Below are 6,089 nucleotides of genomic sequence, written 5' to 3' on the forward strand. Positions count from 1 at the left end.
TTTGTTGCATATGAATAACACTTAAAATGAAATGAATAAAATGACTTTCTTGCATTTACGTATGAAGAGCAGTAATATAAATCAAACATGCATTTCATCTGTGGAACAGTTTTCTATACATAACCCTTTAAAATAGTATTTTTGTACGAGTTACAAACAAATTAATAAACTGTAATACCATGTCGCCACCAAAAACTGTACTCGGGATAGAACTACACCACTGGCCATTAAAATTGCTACACCAAGAGGAAATGTTGGCGATAAACGGGTATTCATTGGACAAATATATTATACTAGAACTGGCATGTGATTACATTTTCACACAATTTGGGTGTATAGATCCTGAGAAATCAGTTCCCAGTACAACCACCTTTGGCCGCAATAACGGCCTGGGCATTGAGTCAAACAGAGCTTGGATGGCGTGCACAGGTACAGCTGCCCATGCAGCTTCATTACGATACCATAGTTCATAAAGAGTAGTGACTGGCGTATTGTGATGAGCCAGTTGCTCGGCCTCCATTGATGAAATGTTTTCAATTGGTGAGAGATCTGGAGAATGTGCTGGCCAGGGCAGCAGTCGAACACTTTCCGTGTCCAGAAAGGCCCGTACAGGACCTGCAACATTGGGTCGTTCATTATCCTGCTAAAATGTAGGGTTTCGCAGAGATCGAATGAAGGGTAGAGCCACGGGTCGTAACACATCTGAAATGTAACGTCCACTGTTCAAAGTGCCGTCAATGCGAGCAAGAGGTGACCGAGACGTGTAACCAATGGCACCCCATACCATCACGCATGGTGATACGCGAGTATGGCGATGACGAATACACGCTTCCAATGTGCGTTCACCGCGATGTCGCCAAACACGGATGCGATTATCATGATACTGTAAACAGAACCTGGGTTCATTGGAAAAAATGACATTTTGACATTCGTGCACCCAAGTTCGTCGTTGAGTACACCATCGCAGGCGCTGATGTCTGATACTGCGTCAATGGTAACCGCAGCCATGATCTCCGAGCTGATAGTCCATGCCGCTGCAAACGTCGTCGAGCTGTTCGTGCAGATTATTGTTGTCTTGCAAACGTCCCCATCTGTTAACTCAGGGATCGAGACGTGGCTGCACGATCCGTTACAGCCATGAGGATAAGATGCCCGTCATATCGACTGCTAGTGATACGAGGCCGTTGGGATCCAGCACGGCGTTCCGTATTACCCTCCTGAACCCACCGATTCCATATTCTGCTAACAGTCATTGAATCTCGACTAACACTAGCAGCAATGTCGCGATACGATAAACCGCAATCACTACAGGCTACAATCCGACCTTTATCACAGTCGGAAACGTGATAGTACGCTTTTCTCCTCCTTACACGAGGAATCACAACAACGTTTCACCAGGCAACGGCGGTCAACTGCTGTTTGTGTATGAGAAATCGGTTGGGAACTTTCCTCATGTCAGCACGTCGCATGTTTCGCCACCGCCGCCAACCTTGTGTGAATGCTCTGAAAAGCTAATCATTTGAAAATCACAGCATCTTCTTCCTGTCGGTTAAATATCGCGTCTGTAGCACGTCATCTTCGTGGTGTAGCAATTTTAAGGGCCAGTAGTGTATGTAGAAAAATACTGAAAGTTTGTAAGGAATGTGCTCATTCATTTTCAACTGTTAAGGAATTGACAAATGGATTCAAATACCTTGAAGGAAACACGTAACAGGTGGTGCAGAACTGAAGAAAGTGTACAGTATGGTGCCCAACGATAGGGAATTAGAAGTGTGTAAAACATCTGAGTACACTGACCTCTCAGAAGAGAAAGTGTGATGTACTTTATAATGTCACGTAAAAGAAGGTGTAATTAGTTGAATGATGAACACTAACTTCACTTAACGAACGTTTATTCAGCACTTGCACATACAAGAGTGCGGAGCGAACTGCCTCCGTCCAGAACACACACACAGTATATATACAGCTACAGAACATTCCAGTACAATGCTTCTTGACATTTGTGGATACTTCTAGAATGTACTCGAACCAAATATAAAAATAAAAATTGTTGAGTCGAGGAGAGTTTTGAACTCACGACCTTCGATAGAACTGGCTAGTATCATAACCACTACCCCACGGTGCTCCTAAGCTTCTCCTGTAACAAAATTAATATCTTACTACGAGAAATCATTGGGTAATATGAGCGCTAGATTTGTTGGATTCTGACCTAAACTAAGTGCGAATCAATGCGAATTTCAATTTCCCAGCAGTTTTAGACCATTTAAAAGCAATATAATTTTTTATGTGTTAATATGTTATTATGGAATAGTCTTTGATCTGAAATTTCATTCAGAAACAAAGCAGCTCTCAAAACATTGAATGGAGGCCACAGCGTGTGCACCAAGGAAAGACCAACTGCATTTCGCCTTTGAGAAGGTGGTGGCCTGTTTTGTGGAATTCTACACGGATTTACTCTACTGATTAACTTGAAAAGGGTAAAACAGTAACTTTGTAATATTACGCAAGACCCCTAGACAAATTTGATCGAAAAATTTGTGAGAAAGAGAAAATTATTTTTCATCGAGATACTAATGTTGATCATTTCAGTGCTTTGGCAGTGGTAAAACAAGGCATTTAAAGTTCTGATTGACGGAACATCTGCCCTGTTTTCGATATTTAACAAGCTCCATCTCCACGTCTAAAGATATTTGTGACGTTTTGCTCTTTTGAATGCAGTAGATAGGTTACGCCAAACGCCGATGGGCATTTTGTATTGCTTCCAGAATCGCACTCCAGAGCTCGAATCTACCGAATGCAAAAAAAGTTTGACTAATTATAATAGCTTTTCTTTATCTAAAAGGCAGATTTCCCCGTTAGCCTGTAAATATCCAGCCTTCACTCGTAAGACGCTGATCCACTCGATGTTGTCCAAGTTCACAGAGAAAACAGTTGTGTAACAGCACTGTAACAACTTATCCGTCTTCAGTAGTAATTTTACTTAAAAAATAGTAGTTGACACTACTGTCTATATTTGCTATGTCTCTGCTCTCGCAATAGGATTTGGAGACAATACTTATTTTGCGTACATACGTTCCTCCTCTTACTGGAGTACAAAGCTCGCTCATATACTGTATTTCTCGACATGGCGTTTTCATTAGTTAAACAACAGAAAAATTAAGTCTCAGCTGGGCTGTACTGGTTTGATTCCGCTAAATACCGTTCCATTATCTAATAACCTCTGCTCCTTTCCCTCTGTTTCAACTCGTAAATTATTCTCTGTATTGATGTACTTTGTGAGACTTATTTTTTCAGTGGTGAAGCTTGGTGACAGTTATTAATTGTGACGAACGCTGTAGCCCCGTCTGTCAACAACAGCGGCACGGCGACGTTCTCGTTTCGCGAATACATAAGCTGCAGCCCTCATCATCATTCCTAAGAAGCAAAATATATAGATTCTAGTGACAAAATGAAACAATAAAGTCTGTCATACAGAAAATGCAATACAAACAAATCTTTATATAAAACGTATTACTAAATTTACCCCATCCTTGTAACTCTCTCTGCCGGCCGAAGTGGCCTTGCGGTTCTAGGCGCTGCAGTCTGGAACCGCGTGACCGCTACGGTCGCAGGTTCGAATCCTGCCTCGGGCATGGACGTGTGTGATGTTCTTAGGTTAGTTAGGTTTAACTAGTTCGAAGTTCTAGGGGACTAATGACCTCAGAAGTTGAGTCCCATAGTGCTCAGAGCCATTTTGTAACTCTCTCTCTCTTTCACACACAGGCACACAGAAAGGGTAATTCTAGAGAGCCTCAGCTAAACACATATTCATAATTGATTGTTAGTTTCCCCCCCCCCCCCCCTCGAGCAACATTGTTGTTGTGTTGTGCCAGGTAGAAGAATCAGGTGTGGGATTCTCGCTATAATGCTACTGATCTCTGGTCTAAACAAAGCAAAACCAATGTTGTCCCCTGGTCCCTGGCTGAAATGAATTAAAAGCAATATTGTCTGTATATCTGAGTTGGATCGGTTGCAGACGTTATTACGAGAGCCGCTTCAGCACAAGAATGACGTTACATGTTAACGGAATCATAAGCTCCATAAATGTCTACAGAACAGTCACAACTGAGTTTTAAATACAGTATTCTATCTGTCCTTAAAAATGAATGAACGCTTTCAGTTCCATTCTCATCAACGTTCTGTACAAAATTAATTTTCTCTATAAAGGTGTTTAAGGTATAAAATGAACCATCTCGAAATCAAGTGAGTACATTACTTACCATTATTCAAAAACCGTCCCATAATATTTAAGCAGTTCATGCCAAATCAAGCGGACAAATAAAGCTCTGAGTAATTATTTACTGTGCTCAACAACGAGCTGTTGACTACGACTAAAACTTATCGATCTGTCTACTACCTCAGTGTCTCGCAAAATCAGTCACGACGACCGGAAATTTTTGCGGCCTGGCACACAGAGGATGTTGATATAATTTTTTTTGCTAACGTTGGTACATGTTCCACAATAGCTTACACGTCAACTGGAATTTCTGTTTCACAGGTCAAATAGATAAAATGGAATGTTAATCTAGTTTTCGGGCAGTTAATCGGTAACAAAAATTCGTTGACCGTGTGAAGATTCATATGCACGCTATTACTCAACTGGGAACAATTAATGATAGGATCCTTGAATTCAAATTTTTTTGTTGAAGGTAATAGTCAAAGACGTAGCAAAACTGAAATCACAAAACATATTATAATTAAAGCACAATCGTGTTCGACTAATAAGAGACGCCTTACATGACAAATTAACTGTAGGAATATGAGAGATAAGATACGTATTCTAAGAATGAAAACGCAGCTGTTTTCAAAGATAGTATGGCTATGAGAAAACAGGGATTCATTGAAGGATAGACCTTCTCCACTAGATCTATAGAGCGTGCGAGACATTCAAATATTCATACATCTAAAGATATTTGTGCCTCAGAAATGTTTAAGAGTACAACATAGATGACGTGGTAGTCAGCGACTTATTTTGCGTACTTCCAGAAACACAATTCGTGAATGGATTGATATGGTACATCGAACAAACAGGCGTAACGTCGAAATGTAAATGCATTTTACATGTAAATTTGTGTTGTTTGGTCACGTAGCATCTCGCTTAAGCCATTTATACAGAATATCGCCTCATCTGATAGCCTAGAGCACCAACCACATGACAAATATGTGAAGCATGCTTAATGTTGTAGCTATTCAGTGCTACCGGAGGTGGAATTAAATATGAAAACACCAAATACACAAGATATTAACGTGCCTAATACGGCGTTGGGAAACCGTTGGCATTCCGAACAGCTTCCAGTCGCCTCGCAATGGCTACGTACAGGTTCTGTATGGTTTTCAAGGCTATCTTATCATTCTTTCTGTAAAATAGTGAGAAACTGAGGTAACGATGATGAAGGCGGATGACGATTACTCACTCTTCCCTACAAAGGAGACCACAAAGGCTGAATAATATTTATATCTGGCGACTGACGTGGCCAAGGGCGTTGCGACGAGTGATCCCCGTGTTCACAAAGTCAGTTCTGTATGATGCGAGCTGTGTGAACAAGGGTTGTCGGCTTGGAACGGAGCGTCACCATTAGGGAGCAAACATTGTATCGTGGGTTGGACCTGAAAAGCCTAAAGCGTCAAATAATGCTTGGCAGTAATGCGACCTTGAAGTACCCGTGGGGCCAGCTGAGTACCGCGATATAACTGCCTAGATCATCACTGAATCCCCGTCATGTTTCACTCTTTAGACGAAAACTCGGCAGGAAGTTGAAAACAGTGCGCAACAACACTCACCTGACCAAATTACAGCGGCCCGGGTTAGCCGCGCGGTCTGGACGCGTTGTCACGGTCCGTGCGGGTTCCCCCGTCGGAAGTTCCGAGTCCTCTCTCTGGCGTGGGTTTGTGTGTTGTCCTTGGCGTAGGTTAGCTTAAGTTAGATTAAGTAGTGTGTAAGCTTAGGGACCGATGACCTCAGTAGTTTGGTCCCATAAGACCTTACCACAAAAAAATTACATTCATTTATTGCTCCATAGTCCAGGTATTGTGGCTTCGGCGCCACGTTT

The sequence above is a fragment of the Schistocerca americana genome, chromosome 5 (genome assembly GCF_021461395.2).
Source record: "Schistocerca americana isolate TAMUIC-IGC-003095 chromosome 5, iqSchAmer2.1, whole genome shotgun sequence".
NCBI classification, from domain to species: Eukaryota; Metazoa; Arthropoda; class Insecta; order Orthoptera; family Acrididae; genus Schistocerca; species Schistocerca americana.